Below are 18675 nucleotides of genomic sequence, written 5' to 3'. Positions count from 1 at the left end.
TTGAGTATTTTCAAATACAGAGTTAGACCTGAGGACCCTTGTCTGCTTGCACTAAGAGATTTTAAACAAAAAGTATCCACTTACCTTAAGAAGTACAAAGTTTACTTAAGAGCCCCTGATTTCTTTAGAATATGATCCCAGTCTTGGCAGTGAACAGAAACACATGATTTTGCAACATGTGTCCACATGTGGTTCACGAACTCCACATGTGCTCTTTCAATGGGGCCTGTGACCTTACTGTGGATCACATGTGTTTTACATATGTTTTGTATGGTTCACATCTGTTTTAAACATTTTTCCCTGACAGTAGACACCCTTGTTATATTACCATTTGCTATAATAATTAAATTCAAGAAACTTAACTTGAGAGGATTTGTGGGGGAGGGTGTTTGTTAGTTTTGATTTATATTTGGTGGTGTGTTGAGTGATACCTATTATGACTGCTTATCGTTTCTCTTTGTAGGAATTCTGTTGCTGCCTTTAACCTCACTGAAGCCAGACTAATCCGGAGATGTTCTTAAATTCCTGTGACTCATATGAAGGTTATCATTTTAGAAGAGACCTTGAAAATCTCTGGATTTAAAGTGCAAAAATAAATAAATAAACACATTTCCAAGAGGAAAGATTTCTTTTAATTTCATACTGCAGGCACACAGCGAAAAGCACTTAAACACACACAATAAATAACATGACATTAATCATGCTGCAAATTAAATTTGAATGAAAACTTATAGATCACTTTCATTAAAACAGATACACAATTAATATGGACACCTGCCTGTTTCACTTATATCAGCAGAAATAAAATTCATTGAAATTTAATGAATTATTTTGTTGTAGTATACTAATTATCTTTTATCACCCTCAGGAAGTATCTTCTTACATTCAAAGTTTTATCTGAATACATGGTACCTATTAAACATGGGACAAATCCTTTTTATTCATTACAGAATGTATGTTTTCATCTATCATTAAAGAACATTCTAAAATTAGTCTTGCCCAAATACCACAATGAAGTCCAAGAAGCAGTGACTCTATTCTGTATCATTTCTTGGTATGTGGATATAGTGCTCATTAGTGTTAATAATACTTGGTAGTCAATGAAGCATATCAGATTGTAGCTACCTTATCCATATTCTGCATAGAAATGTGTTACACTTTAGCCAACAAGTTACCTAATGCTCAGTTGGCCAAATGTTGAAAGAGCTTTGGTGCTGTAGGCGATTAAGTGCACAGTCTGCCCTTGAGGACCATACAGTCATAAATAAGCATTTTAAAAGAATCTCAGCCTTTAATGAAGAACAGGGGAATTTTCAATCAGTAATCAGAAACAGCTCTAGAAATACAGGGAAACTAGTATGCATATTTTGATTCAGTGCATAGAACATATATTGTGTTTCAGACATTCCAAAGGATGGCTCTCATTGTATTGGTGAATACTTAGTAGATTTCGAGCATTTGAATAATTTAGAGGCAACATTAAAGAGTATAAGTAGGAACTCTGTTTGAAATGCGTATGTTTAATTAAATTAATATTTAATTAATGTCAGAAAGTAATGAGAGTAAGAACAAGTACAGGGAGAAAACCTATGAACTACAAAGTGGAACAATTTTAATTCTTATACCCACTGCATGCATATATAATTATATATATATTATATGATTCTTAAATAAAACATTCTTTTATCTTGTAGTACATTCAGATAAATGTATTAATGGCAGCCTACAAAATCATCACAGATAATGAATCCTCAGGAGTAAATACAATTCCATTTTTCTGTTGTAAAACAGTTAGAGCACACCAGAAGGGCATTAAAGGGAGGGTAGGTCAGAGAGAGAAGGTGAGAACTGGTAAAGAATGGAGGGTGGAACTTACACCGAGACAGATGGAATAGACATGATTAAAATGCTTCGTTTCATCTGCAGGGTTGCTGGTCTACTAAATTGGATAGTCAGAACTAGTCAACTATTTTGTTTCATCTCTTTTTCTTCTATTTAGAGTCAATAATCACCCCAAACATCTTGCTGGGTATAAGATTGAAGTTCAGCAAGGTGTGGAGCCAGAGAAATTATGTAAGGCACAAAAGGGCTAAATGCATGGGAGTGACAAAAAAAGTGGAAGCACAAACTGGTCAGAAAATCCCTTAGACTCATGCCATGTATCTTGATTACAGAGGTGCCCACTTTTCCCCACCTCATTAAAAATAAATTCTATCTCTTCAGAAATCAAAGTTATTGAAGTTCTTAATATCCTTTTCTTAAATCTATGAACCCTTGTTCAGTCTGATCCAGCTGGTTCTGCTCTGAAATTCTATAAACACAGAATCCTAATTGTTTTTCCATTTTCATTGTTGCTTCCCATATCCACAGCCTATCCTTTCTCAAGGTAAGTGGAATAGCCTCCTAACTGTATTAACACGTGCCCTCTTATAATCTATATGCAATGCAGTTAAAGTTTTGTTTTTGTTTTGTTTCACCATATTTACTCGTGCCACTTCTCTGCTTGACCTCCTGAGTGGTTTCCACTGCCATGACTTACAAGTCACATTGTTTTCAAAGATCATTATGATCTGTCTCCTGTATCCTCATCATCATTTTCCTTTCCTCATATTATATCAGGCACTATGGATTCTGTAGTGTACTAAGCACGCATAATATATATATATATATATATATATATATATATATATATATACTTTCTGGGGTGTTTTCCTCTACAAATTCATCATCCTGTATTAGTGGCTTCCTTCTAATTGTCCAACTGATTTCTGTCCAACTGTCAACTTACTGAATAATTCTCAATCTATAGCTTTATATTATTTTTTCTCCATTTTATGAATCTTCATCAATAGAGCATTCATAGGTCTTCAATTTCTAAAATTCTAGGAGGCACAGAAAACTTATGCAATATCCATTTTGGGATGAATCAATTTATTTTTCATTACGAGTGAAAAAATACAGGTGAAAATATTGCAAGTGTTATGGCATCGCAGAAAGCTATAGAGTAAGGGGAGATAGTAAATAGGTAGAGTCTGCAAAGGGAATTTAGAAGAGCTCTCAGGACTCCATAGAGCCTGATGCTGGACACTAAATGGAACACAGACATCAGATAAGTATCACACTCTCAGTGCTAGCCAGTTTTCCCAAGCACACAGTGGGTTCTGCTCTATGGAGTAAGGCATACTGTCACTCCCTTTTCAATAATGGTAATATTTAGGTAGAGAATGTGTAACTTGTTCTGGTCTTTTAGTGAGAAAGTATCTGATATTGAGTCCAAGCTAAGGCAAGCTGTCCCAGGATGTTTCCTCTTACATTCTAGAATGTATTACCTTCAGTGTTGTGGTCCAGAGAACCTACACATATCTCAGTCCTGATTAATGAAACTGCTGAGCTTTCAAACCTAAGTATTGGATTCTGAAGTTATTGTATCAGCCACCTGATTCAAGACTCTGTAACCCTGTGTCATTCACAATAGATGATGGGATATCTCCTGTATGATTTGCTTCTATAAACTAAACACATACTAAGCTTTGGATAGTCAAATTTAGCAATGCATTATTCTCAATAAATATATCTATAAAATTATTCTATAAATCTAATGATTTTTACTGAAGTCATCTATTGTATAGTAAGACCAGTCCAGTTTTTCATGTGTGATTTTAACTAACTTCCAGCTAGAACTGTTTCAAGTAAATGACCTCCAGGATTTATGTCTGTCTTATAAGTCCAGTAGAACATTGCATAGAACTGAGGTTGCTGGATATTTATGGGGAAGCACATATTTTCTATTAATATAGTATTAATATGCTATCCAGTTTGCACTTATATATGTATATAATTTTGGACGATCACTGTAAATACAAAGACATAACAGACTTTCACTTGCTTTTTTCACCTCAGAAATATTTGGATTCACACATGTGAATCGGCAACACAGTTGATATTGAAACTTTACTTCTTTACTCTGGAAAACTGTATTTGTTAAGACAAAAGTCCCTGCATTCAATTTAACAAAATAAAATTATCTTTAATTTTAGTTTGTATTTTTTGACTTCTAGACATACAAAAAACTGAAGAGAATATAGTGCAATAAAATCAGTTTTCCATGTTACTGAATCAAGATGTAGCAATGTCCTGTGGCTATGTGAAAGGTTTACTCTTATTAATTAACATCAAGAATTTGATGTTTGTATTGCTTTTGTGTCTATATGCACAGGAAGAACAGATACATGGATCTATGTTAAATAACTGAGCTGCAGGCTTTCCACAGATACATATGTCTCCCTAATGTCCTTTGTGTCACTATTATTGTGTTATATTGTTCCTGACCCTTTTTTTAATTCTCTGATTTTCCCCCTGTCTCTATACTTTTAAAAGGAAGCACTGGCATTTTAATAAATGACTGTATACAATGATAGTATCTTATGAATTTCAATGTAAATATTTATGTAGATAGGTATGTACATAGGTAGAAAGATACATCTTATTAGTCCTACTATACTGGCAGATATTTGATGTCAAAATTAAGAATTGACACGTTTAGTGAGAGGTGAGGTTCAAGAGAAAAGATGTGTACTGTTTTCTTTTCACATTAAAAGTGGAAAAACCCAGACTTTCTCCTTATTTTATTGACAACAATTCATTTCCCGTTAGTTCAGAGCTGATTCTTTACTTTTTGCATTTGTTAGCTCTGCTTTTGTGCTGTTCCCATAGAAAACACTTCTCTCAGCTTCATTTGTGGACTGAAAAATAAGTTTAAAACAAAGCCTGATAAAAGTAGTGAGCAGAGCCTTTATATGCCATATGGTAGTGTATTAATGAATATTCTGAGCTCTTCTGTTTTAAGAAACATAAGCTCTTAATGCTAAGATTGTTACTGTGTTAACAAGAACTAGTCTGTGAGCGCAAACTCCACAGCTGTATGAAACATTTTTTATTTATTTCTTGGTTTAAAAATTTTATGGTAGCCAAGACATCTACCTTTTATGATCATTCACTGTGAATACATAGTTGGGATAGGTCTTATTACTCACTTTGGTTTAATAAACAGATAAATGAAAATTGAGCAGCTGAATGAAGCCCTTAAATTCCAATTTTCCTGTTACTTGGCTCAGCCACCTGGCTGACTACAAAGAGGCCTTGACCTGTGTCACAGATGCATTGTTGTAGAGATTAAATAACAAATAGCTGCAAATGATTTTGAAGGGCAACTCTGGATGACTTTTGGGTGTTTCTTTACCCTGTTTCCCTGTGAGAGGCCTGAGGATACAATGCGATTACTCTGTGGAGTTAGACTTGCCTGTGACACATAACCAGTATACCTTATTTTGATTATTCTAGGACTCTAAATTAAAAAAACAAACAAACAAACAAACAAACAAACAAACAAAAAAAAAAACCTAAACATTTGAATTTTAGTCCAAATAACAATTTATCTTTTAATTTTAAACTTTTCTCATGTTTATTTTTGGCAGTGTAAAGAATTAAAGAAAGTAAAAGACTTTATTTTTTAGCTTTATATTTTACGCTCACTTTATCTGTTCACCCCAAGGTTCTATTGTGATTCAATTAAGATGAATATATGTTTTGTTAAATGCCCTAAAAAATTTTCCCATCCATTTTGTAGGGTTTTGTCAGCAGATCACATCGTTTGTTAGATAGATGTGAAAGGAAATAACGTGTCATTGATGGTAAATATGAATCATTGTTTGAAAAACATTGCTTTAGCATTTATTTCTTAAATTTAAATAAATTCATTTTTAATATTAATATTAGTCTCCATATCTTTAATTGGGAGAGAAAATTGTTAACAGGAATATATTCCTTTGATTCAAATGGAATTGCTACACTTCCTCTTGAGATTTCCTTTGTTCCATAAACAAAACATTCCCTTTTGTTCTTGGTGCTAGCAGAACAAATGCTCATTTATATCACACTTAGGCTCCTCATGTCCTCTCAGCAGTCTGTCACTTGGTCTTCTCTCACCTAACTTACATGGCTTTCACCATTTTGTACAGGTTAAAGTTCACATCGTGCAGTCACCCTGTGGGATCACTTTGAAAGCTCCCTGTTACTTATCTAGTCACTTTATTTTACTGCCTTAATTTTCATGTATAAGGTTTACTCAAGCTAAATTATTTTATTAATTATTTCTTAATATAACAATTCTTTGTTATCCAGTGTGTGTAAGATCTTGTCTTATATGCCTATGATGATTCAAAGAATTTGAATGCAACAGCCTCCCTTCCCTCTTCACCTTGAAGAACGCTATTTTTCCAGCCAGGAGATTCTAGTCTGCGGCCTCCCAAGGCTCATTTGAAATTTTTCATGGAAAATAGTAGTAGTAGTAATAGTGTGTATGTGCACACTTTAAACTATTTAACTCAAATGGACTTCCATTTATTTACCTGAAGAGACTTCCATTCTATTTTGATACATCTTTTCCCCATGGTGATTTACAGTTTCCTCAAGCCAATATAAATATTTCATACATGTCTGTCCATTTGGATATATTTCTATACAATATCTCAGCAATATTTTTAGCAAGAAAAACACTGGAGAGTAATTACTCAACTAGGTAGAATGAAAATCTGCTCTGAATATTTGTTTTTGAGTAAGCACCATACAGCTCTTCAATTAAGAAAACCATACTTACAACAATAGAAGATTTTTTGTTTTTAAGTGTGGGCTAGAACACTTAGCCGCCAATGGAATATTGAATGGTAGAGCTATATTCCCAGCTTACATGATGAATTCATAGGGAATAGGTTCCAACAATTCAGACTCCTCCCATTGGTTCTCACAAAATGTGCTTCTCTGGGCAGGGCAGACTGTTGCTTTAGTTGAACCCCAGTATGTTTTCTCTTTGATTTCCCTCTTTTTCTGATCAATTTCCTTGACACATTTAGGAAGTATCACAACTCTTTGAGTGTTTAATATGCTCAATATGCACATTACTCCTCTTGGCAAGTGTCTTACCTTTAACTTGCTGATTTACAACAATGCCAATAACCTGTAGGGTAACACTGTAGACTCTTCCTGTGTTGCAATGGTAACATTTGTGTGGCATTCCTTTTTGCATAGCATGCATCCTTTGATGTCTACAATATCACCCTTTTTTGAAAATTCACATGTATGTGGCCATGAATTCTAAAATGCCTAGATAATTCATATCAAGTTCCTCTCCTCTTTCTCTTTGTGTTCACCATTTTGGTAAATTAATGGAAGATAGTGGTTTTGGCCAAAAGGAAGAGAAAGTAGTAGTCATAATATTCAGCCCTTTTTCCACATGTACACATTTTATATTCATATGTTTTATATATATATATGAATAAGTTTTCTGTATCCATAGAATAATATACCATATGCTTATTTGTGGCTAGTATAGTCTTTGCCACGTCTTTCATATATTTGATCTTAAAATTATTTGTTGGACCTCCACAATGGCTACAATAATGTCTCTTGTTCTCTTCAAAGTAGCTGTCTACACCCTTAAACACAATGAAATTAAATAATGGAAAACAGACAATCAATCAAAACAAAAGAATGAAAGTTTTACCAGACTTTAAAACCAGATAACAAGAAATGAACAATGGTTACTAGAACGCCTCATTTTCTTCAAATTGTCTTGTGAAGTCCCATGATGCTTTTATTCTTTTTTAAATTTTGGATTGGTTTTATACTATTTTGTTTTGTTTGTTGTATTTTATGGGAAGGTATGGATAATTGCTTCAAAGAAAACAAGAGATATTATGGAAGCCACTGTTGATTTCCTATTGTCTTGTTGTGAAGTCCTGTGTTGTTTACAATGTTCTGTTCTAATTTGCTTTATTCTGTTTCATTTTGTTTTATTCTATTTAAAATTTAAAAAATTATTTATTGGTAGAAAATATAGAGAAGGAAGACAATGTGTTTTAAGTCACAGATAAGTGCGGATCCTATTTGTGCCACTTCTGGCTGTGTGTGCTTAGACAATTTATTTAATCCTTCCCAGTGTTTTTCCTCATCTTATAATGGGAATGATAATAACTAATGCACAGAAAGAACTGAGTGCTAAATATTTAATCACCTTTCCTCTTATTGATGAAGAGGTACTAAAATTAAAACTTGTGAATATATCCTCTGCATAATAAATTTTTGGTCAAAGGAAGATTATAGAAGAATGAAAATCCGTTACAGCTAGAATAAAACTAGTACTGTCTTTCTTGTTTTTGTATGTTTAACCTTTTCATACACATGTCTGTGTTATGGAACATTTTCCTTGGACTAAAGTTATTGCTTTACTTAAGAAGGTCTGGTTTTGATATTTGGAAGTAAATAGAAGAAAGAAATTTCCACTTGCAAGCTTCATTAAACATAGTTTTCACAAGGCCACAGATTTGTCTATTTTAATTATAATTGCCTGGTAACAAACCTCATAACAGCATACTAATGAGTTTAAATAGTGTTTTTCTCAGTGGACCAGTCTGCATTGCAAACTGCTAATGTTACCCAAGAGGAAGTGGTTCTACCTATCTAAGTCATGGAGCCTCATGTTTCCCTTGGATGCAGGAACTCAATCAATCAGCTGTTAGAAAATGTCATTCCTCAAATGTTCGGGGTCTCAACATAAAACTGTCACCATAGGAAGTTAAGGTGTCAACCATTTAAACAGAGAACTTCTACAGTGGTTAATTCTCCAAACTAGCTAAGTACCTTGGCTTCAGTCAGAAATAATATCAAGGAAAAACATAAGAACAACATTTAGTGATTTAGATGAAATGAAAATTTAGCAGCTGATTGAGTATAAACATTAAGTGTATTTGTTACTTGCTGTTTTCCCATTTTAACATCTTGGAAAAACATGTTTAATTTTTTGTCTTTGGAAATATGGACTTAATTAAAAACAATTAAATACTAAACACCCAGCCCGGTGAGAGATCCTGCACAGATTGATGGATGTGGTTCCACTCTGAGCACACAGCCCTGTTCCTGCCTCAGTTGAACTTGAGCTTGGTGCACCCTGCCTCTCAAGTATCGCTCTTTCGGTTTCCTTTGAAAGACTATGAAGTGATCCTGCTGAGGTAAGCTTCGAATTACAGATGCCCAAAACATACCATTACAAGGTAATGAAAAGCAGATTTTAGCATTCAGGAAAAAAAAAAGTGTGTATTCAGAAATATTAAAGATCTTTATGTGGAAAAGGCATCTTTTTAACTGAGTCCCTGCAGGAAACAAGTTTCCCCTTGGGTGTTATGTAACATAAGCATGGTTCAAACTTTGAGATAGGGTTCATGCAATTTAATGGGGAAAAGCAACAAACTCAAGAGCTCCAGACTTGAACTTGAAAGAAATACAGATGGAAAAAATATTCACTGATCAAAATTTATACAGCATTGCTCTGATCAGGAAATAAGTTCATCAAAAGAATTGATTTACAAAGTATTTATAACTCAATAATTTAAAATATTCTTTACTCTCTATGTTGTCTTTTGACGCTTCATTGCATGATAGATGAAAGGTAGAATACTACACTTTATAAATTCCGACAATTGACTTATTTCATAATTATGTGTGTAGAGGATATTACACTGCTCTGTAGAGTATACTAGGTTTTAATTCACTTAAGTGATTTATCAACATATAAATTGAAAATATATATGTTCATCTGTCGTTGGATCATCTCTTACTGTTATTACGCCTAGCAATGATAATCATAATGCTGTACACACTGCTTATAATTAAATCATTTTTTTTTCTTTTCATTTGTAAAGTCTTGAAGGCTTACAATACTCATTTCCAAACATGCAGCTATCAACACTAAGGTCCTCAAAAGACACTAAAACTACATTCTTTTATTCATTTATTGAAGTAGAAAGCTGTTTCCACTAATGTGAGTAAAAGAAAATCTTGGGGTTATTCTTCGTGTTTCTTCCCCCAAATAAACTGGTTTTTATCTGTCATAAATGGTTAAAAAGCTTCATTTACATATAAAAATTTATAATTAGTATTTAGATGTGATAATATTTTTTAATGAACAACATTCTACATTAAGCAAAATGCCAAAATGTCCAACTTCCGGCAATACAACTCCTCAAGAAAAATCAAACCCAAAAGCTTTCAGTCAAAGAATCAGGGACATTTGAATTTCTCCATTCAGCCATTGGTACTGCACCCTCGGAGTGAGAAAGCTTATATCAAGATGAATAAGTATAGTTCAAGGCACAGACCTTCAGGATGACCTCAGGATTTGTGTGTAAAATTGTCTTCACAGGGAAGAAATTGTCAGTTGGGAGGCAAAGGAAGAAACATCTTTGTTGAGCATTTACCCATTTCCATTTCCAATAATTCCCAGAGCATCTTCACCTCTTTTAGAGTTTATCAACATCAATAACTCTGCCATTGTCTTGATTGTTACTTTTAAATCTCTCTCCTTGTCTTTCTGTTTCCAAGTGAATGCGACTTTGACTATAAGAATTATTGCTAAGAATGTCAACCAGAATGTTTGCATGAGAAATTGAAGAAACCAATGGCTTTCTACAGTCTGACAATCATGTTTTTTGTTAGTGAAAGACCGGTTTCATGTACAGTAACAACATAATGCCAGCAGGGTAGGAAGCTATCTGCTGACTGTCTTTCCAGCTATACTGACTTGCTTTTTGTCTCGAACACAATAGTCTATTTTCTCTTTTTCTACTCCATATGTTGTACATTCCATTCTGGTCCCTGAACTATTTTCTTTCCATCTGCCTTTCCTCAGAACAGCCCTAGGGGCTTTTCATATCTGAACTCCTCTACAAAATTAGCTTTAAAGATTTTAGACAAAACTTAAAAGCAAGAATAGATATACTATTCATTTTGCACCTTTTTTGTAACTAGGCTGTGCATTTACCTGTGTAAATGCATTTAATTAAATTATTTTTGTATCATAGTTCTATTTTTGAGACCTGGGGGTTTTTCTTTTCTATCTCGTGTAGTATCTTAAATAAGATAGTTTACTATAGATTCCATGAAGAGTCTTTCCTCACCAAAACTCATTCTGCTTTACATAATGAGGAGTCCACCTAAGATGATAAGCAATTCATACTGAACAAGACCTGCTATCCTTCCTTGATAATAATGATAGGACTATCAGTGATCCTACTACTTCCTTTTTCTCCAATTTCATCCTGAACCTTTCTCTATTCTTTTATGCTTTTCTGATAGAGAACAGTGTTTTCCCTCTGTACCTGCACAGAATTTTGCTCTTAATTATTTACTTTTGAATAAGCTTGTCAACTCAATACTCTATCATTTCCTTCTCATTCACCTGTTAAATTCTGAATCATTTTTAATGCTTAAGTCAAGCATCACATCCTTGCCAAGAGACACACACAGACACTGGTGAGTAACACATACCCTAGGATAGTGACTAAGGAAGTACTTTGTCAAAGCAGTTTTCATGTTACTTAGTATTTATTCAAAATACCATGCAGTCTTTTTTTCCTGGTGATCTGTAAACTCTTCAAGTATATGGACCGGTTTTATCTACTCGAAATTTCTTGCATGTGGCATAGATCAGTGATGTGCTAAGCAGGTAACAAATCTAACTACTTGCTAAAGCCAAACTTCAGTAACAGGTTTTGGGGAAACTAAGAATTATGACACATGAGAATGTGTTTTGAAACCACGAAAGTTTATCAAATGGTGATTGTTTTTTCTTATGAAAGAGACTTAAGCAATGAACATTATCTTATGTCTATTTTATGATAAATATACATATAGTTAGGACAATTAGTTGTGAACCAAGTCACCAATTTTTCCTTAGTTGTATTCCTGCCTAGAAAGACTCATACCTACCCAAACTCTGGCAGTATTCACTAGTTGGCCTTTTGCTTTCAGGAGCAAGATCAATTCCATTACAGTCTTTAGCTGGCTGTAGTTGAAGTAGTTCAGACTTCATCCTGCATTGTGATTGTTCCAAGCTGTCATCCTGCTCTTCAGAAAACATAGGCACATACGTGAGCTACTGAAAGATGGATGATTGTGGGGAGAAGGTGTCCAACAGACAATCACAAAGCACAAGCAAAGAAGAGATGTTGATGAAAGATGAAGGCATACACATGTTTTTATTTTTAAATGTGTCACTATACTCTGCTTTCTCCTGGAAGCAATCAAGTGTTGCACTTCCATATATTAAAGTTTTGTTTTAGATGCATGTGCTTCCTTTCCTTTTAAGTAGTTGTACATCTATGAACTTTTGTCCTTTGTGCTCCTACCATGCGCATATTAAACTAAAATTAGAAAATAGATTTATTCCCATAATTTGATGACTTAGTTATTTACCATCTAAAAATTTTATCCTTTATATACAGAAAGATTGCAAACATTTGGACCACTAAGGACCTGAACAAGGTAAAATTCCTACACTAGAAGAGCTCTGAAGACACAGAGAAACATTTGATTCAAGTGGCATCCAAAGCAGTTACCAAGGAAAAACAAACAAAGAAACAAAAAATGTAGTTATAATCTTCAATACAGTTTTCCTAAAAATTCTATTATTTTAAAAAGAGTTGAATTTCTCACAATTGTCTGTAAGTAGTTTTCCTAAAACATTTTTCATTTCAACAATTCATTTCTATTGTGAAATGTGTTTAATAAACATTTCCTTTATTGTTAGAAATCAAAAGACAAGAATTTGTTATCAGATCGTAAAAATACAAAATGACTTCCTACTCACATAATGTTTTAACAAATTAGATGTATCTATTTTAAAAGAAAATTAATCATGAAAATTTTTGGATGTGAAGATCTTTATTGGTCTCAGACACATTTAATATCTGTTTATGGGAGAAAGGAAACTGTTTCAGTTATAATTCTTCAATGGCTATGTTTTATTTCCTTGTATTTTCTACATATATTTCAAAGAAAATATTGCATATCTCTGTCACTGACTTTTGGCAGTGTGGTTTAGTGGCTTTTATATTTTCTCTGCTTTCATGATGATTGTTATTATTTCCCTTCTTTACCATATAATATTTAGTGATTTTTCCTCATAAACATTCATAAGAATTAATTAATACTGAAAAATAATTCACCAATTTTTGGTTTTATTACTAATATGAGCAGTTCATCATGCTGATTCAAAGTATTAATAACGAAGTATGTTTTAGTTTGAGTAATTATTCTATTTGTGCGTTACATCAATGGTGATGATATCGTCTTGCTTCAGTGCTAAACAAATATTCAATTAAATTTTATTAAACATGGTACGACAGTGTTAGTATGAAACTCTTTGAGCTTCTCTACCAGCTGAATTGGGAGCTACTATTTCCAGAAGCTATCGGAGTACCTGCAGAAGATTCACCTGCACAGGATCCTTTTGGGTAACCTTGATATTGGGAATTGAACTACACACTGATACAGCCACACTGTGAAGGTTTAAGAGTCTTTAATACTTGTAGATTCTGGGTGGCGATAGTGGTGGTGGTTACAGAGCCTTCTTACAGGCTACACCAACAGTGGTCAATGAATGCCGGCAGAGAAAGAAGAACAGACAAATCATGGGTCACTGATATTATTGAGCATAGTGAAGAGTTTTCTGTAAGAAGTTTTCAGTGGTAGATTTGAAAGCAAGTATGTCTGAGTTGTAGAAGTTCACAGTCCATGGAGAGTGGTAAGACAGGCAAGACCAGTCACATAAGCTAAATTTATACTTCCTATAGGAAATGGACAAGAGAAGGTGGTGTTATAAGGCAAAAAACTACATCTGTCACAAAGAGGAGATTTTGGAAATTGAGTGGAGGTGACTAAACTCTTAATTCTATAAGGAAAGTCCAACTATTGCTCAAAATGGATAGTAAGGCAACATAAAATTACATATACTGAGGATAAGAAGAAATGATTGGTTTTTTATTTTGTTTACAAATGAATATATAAGCAATAAATGTGAAAAACCCCTAAACTGTTATGGTGACAGAAAGAATTTATTATGTGAATATAAGCATATTTTAATTATTTTTACTTCTGGGAATCCACCTGCCTCCCTTCTTTTTTATTTATGCAGCATATGTCAACATTTAGAGTCAATTCTGTTCTTCAATGAAGTGAGAGAAGTATCAGTATAATCATTGATTACAACAGTGTATTGAGACTATAAAATTATTATAAATTGGGGTATATCCCTTACGTTAAGTGTCATAAAAGATCTGGAATTTTCCAAAGATAAATAAAGGCTAAAATATAAAGTAAAAGAGCTCTAAGAAAAGCTTTCACTTAGAGTGAGATACAAATAAGTGTGAAATAATATTTTAGACAAATCTAGAAATCTTTTAACACTTTCAGTTTCACAATTAGGTATTTAGTATAAATATTTATTTCATAATTTTAATAACACTCAAGTTTTAATTTCATTCTTACTATTCTTTCTGTAAAAGTGCAGTAGGTTTTTAAAAGCCTTTTGAATATACATTTTAAATAACTAGCACATTTTCTGGAATGGAAATAAATTAAAGTGTCTTCAAACTTGGCATTTTAAAAGCAACTTTAATAAACATAATATCTGTGTTTATTCTCCAGCTTTGTTAATTATACTTTGAAAGTAGTTTGCAAAAGTAGTTAAGCTTGTCTTTTGTAACTTAACAAATTCAAATTTGACAAAGCATGCACAAAATCTCCATATTCATATAACAAATTAGTCACATCATCTCGGCCATTAAAGCTATATAGTGTGCATATTAGCAGAGATAATAATGCCATATTATAATACACTATTTTCTTGATTGAAACATGCTAGTGGTCACAAAGAATTTCCAGGTTCACTAACAGCAATATTTTCAGCAAATATCACACAGTTTTTCCAAGGGGTATATACAGTGAACGTTTAAACAAATTCTACAGTTAAAAATACATTTCCATTAATTCCCTTCAAAACATCCTTCTCATTTCGAACACACATATCTAGTAATTTTTACCACTTTTTGAAGCAATTCTGGAGGTCTTGTTTCCTGAATGTCTTTAGAGATGTAATAAAAAAAAAAAAAAATTAGGGCAAATGCAGCTGCTGAGTGCCTTCCAACAGCAAGACAGCCTTATGAAAACATTACAATGTACCCTAACCCACTTTTTTTCATACTGGAGCTGGCATCTTGCAACCTCTGACTCTTTCCCTACTAAAAATGACTATGAAGATAAATTTTCAGAATTGATTTGGGGATTTGGGGGAAGCTGCCGGCCAAACTTTCTGGTAAGCAGTAGAGCCATGGGAGCACCAGGGAGAGAACAAGTCAGTGTCTCCCAAGAGTTGCCCATGCTGGACTTGGGGGGCCAACCAAGAAAGCAACAATCCAGCTTCCTGGTAAAGTGTTGCGAGCTACAGGCGTGCCCGGGAGAGGATGAGTCAGTGTCTCCCATGAGTCTACTGAATCAAATATCCCCGTGCCTTCTGTTTTCACTGTTTTGTTTCTGATTGTTTTTTTTTTTTTTTTCTATTCAATATTATGTTTTGATTGGTTTATGGTGTTCTCTTTTTACTATGGTAACTATCATAGTTATCCCGGTATCCTGCTCTGAAGTTCTGTACCAATTTCACTGCATTGTCTTGATCAGCTTTGTTCTGTCTTGTGTTGCTGTATTTTACTGTCTTTTAAAAAAAAATGGAATTATTCAGGACATTGAGGCAGCCATGACGGTTCACCTAAAGACAAGGTGAGAATCATGGAATACTTTCATTCAATGAGGGGAAGATATTTTGAGAGGGGGTTAATGGCAATGTGCATTTTTCTGTAATAATTTTCTCTTTAAAATTTAAACCAACATATTTTTCTGTCACACAGATTTATTATATAAGCACTTGTGTAAAAAATCAGAGCAACTGGATTTTTCAATGTGAAATTTTTGGCATAACTGAGAAACAGTCTTTCTGGACTTTGATTCCAATGCTCATAAGGCTTTAATATCAATTCCTAGATCATTTTCTTTTTTCTTCTATCGCACACACCTTCATAAACAGAAAATTTTGACAAAGCCTCTTCAGTACATATGTAGAAATTATGAAGTACTAGAGTGTCTCAGGAAAACAAAAGGAGTGAGGTTCATACCAAAGTCAGAAGTAGGAGAATAATTATCAGTGTAATATCTGAACCTATGCTAACACGGAGTTTATAATGGTGTTAGCTTATACATTTTAGTAAAGACTGTGAACACAGGATGGGGATTATTTGGTCAGTCAAGGATAATGTGTTCTTTTCTCAGTATAAAGCATCTTGCATAGAAATTGATTATATATATTCCAATCAGATACAAGGGAACGATTTATCATTGATTCTCATCACACAATTTATTTTTAAACTAAAGGTGATTAGATAATGTAAGTTAAATTTACCCAAAGAAGTGCTACATGACTTTCTTAAGTGTAGATCTCAAAGAAACTATGGAATAATGAGAGAACTTTGCATATGAAAACTTAGGAGTTGTGGCCAGATGGTACAGCTTGGATAATATGTGGCTTACATGAACCTGGTGAGTTTCAGGTGAGTTTTTCAAACTATCAAAAGATAGGGAGCAGCTCTCAGACACTGGTTTCGGAGCATCAGAAACCACAGGAGGTGAGCAGATATAGCTAACTGGTGTTGTTAAGAGATTATACCTAACATGTGTGAGGGATTGGGTACCATAAACAAAACAAAACAAAACAATTAAAAATTCTTGACATATGCTCACAGGAAACAAGTTTGAGTTTGATGTTAAAAATTGAATGTGGGTACACTTCTGTAAATGTAAGGCTTAACAATTGACAAACTGAATCCCTTTGTGTTACAAATATATTATTAAATGATGAAGTAGTGTTAGTACAGTAATTCAGGTAGTAAAAAAAATATTACATTTAGAGCTGGAATAAGAAATACTTACTGAAATTCAACAGGCAAGGTTAGCCTTAACGTACCAGTCTCACCTGGAGGGTCCTTCTAAGCAGACATGTTATTATTGCATGTATTGTGTTTACATGTTAGTATAAGCCACACAGTCATTATTGAGGCATTGGCTGTACCTAGGATTGTATGACATCCACATGGCTGGTTACATGGAAGATGGACTCTAGACTCACAGAAAATCAAATACTGGTTAAAATTGTGATTTATATATCATATCATCACAGTAGTATAATGTATATGATCAATCAAGTCCCCAGTGTCTTGGTAGTTTGAATTAAGATGTACCATTGAGTTAATGAACTATGCAGGATAGCAACTGATGCCAAAGAAATTCTATGAAGAAGAATAAAATTATGGTTGTATAGAAAACATATGTAACATGAAAATGCAAAAACTAAGAAGAGATTATAAAGAGAAAAGGTAATTTGAAAAGAAAGTGAGACATCTCATAAACAGTATTAGGAAATGAAAATTAGAGAGGAGTAGATATTCATTAGAAAAGTAGTAAATAAACCATGAAAACTGAAAAAGTAGGCATGCATTAGGAAGTCCTCAGTCCCTAAAAGTAGCAGCCAGCAATTTATAGTCCACAGGCCAAACAAGCCTATTTCATATTTTTGCATTGATGATAAACTATAATATATATAATATATAATATGTAATATGTAATATATAATATATAATAAATATATAATATATAATATATAATATATAATGTTAGATTATTTAGAAAAACAAAAAAGCTAAAAATTGTAATAGTAATCAAAAATCTCTGTGGCCATACATAAAGCCATTAGAACATGGACACCCATTCATTAGTGGATTGTCTGCACTTGTTTTTAACACCAGTATGGCAGAGTCAGTGGATATCGGTGGTGACGGCGTCACCTTGTGTGGGTGCTTTCTGAGTGCAAATTAAAATGATGTAGTTAAACTAATATTTTAAGCAACGCTGTGTGAAAGGGGGCTTACATGTATTTCATGTTGAAAGATAAAACAGGTAAAAAAAAAAAAAGCTTGTAATGGATCGCTACTAACAGACAAACATTGCAGTTAGCAATTGAGTTTATGAGAGGGAACACCAACTCTGAATCTCAACTTAGTGAAATGATGTGTCTCAGGAAATGAATTCATTCTTTGCCTTAGTCAATCTGTGTTACAAAATATTTCACTCAATATTGTATTTTGAAACTTTTGAAAATTGCCTTCTCTCTTACAAAAGCATATACATAGTATGATAAATTTAATATTGAATTGTACCTTTAAATTGTTCCTATTTGTTATTTCAATTCATATGTATAATTCACCTTATAATTCTCCCACTTTTGTCATTTGAGAGATATTTAGAGATATTTAGGTATTTCTGCCTTTTGGGGAAAAGATAAAGAACAGCTACAACTCTAGAAATGTTAAAAATGTAGCCTAAAGTAATAGAATTTAAGGTAAAGTGAATACAATGAAAGTAAATAGAAAGATTTATGTTAAAAGATGTACATACTAAAGACAAGAATAGTGTCTATTTTACATAACAGGTAATATACATTAGGAAAGCAGAATTTTATGTAAACAGTCTATTAGAAGTTAATCCTGATTCTAATAGTTCAACTAGACAAAATTTGAATTGAGTTAATGTTTATAACGTATAACAGTCTGCGGGTACTTATTTTCATTGTATTTCTTTCATAAAAGATTTTTATCTTCCAGGACATAAAACAACATCATTTCAGTCTAAAACCTGAAATTACTATACTTTACACTATTTGACTACTACAAAAGAAGAGAATCT

This window comes from Cavia porcellus, unplaced genomic scaffold (genome assembly GCF_034190915.1).
Source record: "Cavia porcellus strain 051 isolate PalLab524CR breed Dunkin Hartley unplaced genomic scaffold, mCavPor4.1 scaffold_10, whole genome shotgun sequence".
NCBI lineage: Eukaryota > Metazoa > Chordata > Mammalia > Rodentia > Caviidae > Cavia > Cavia porcellus.
The sequence above is the reverse complement of the archived record's forward strand: the minus strand, read 5'-3'. Positions refer to the sequence as shown.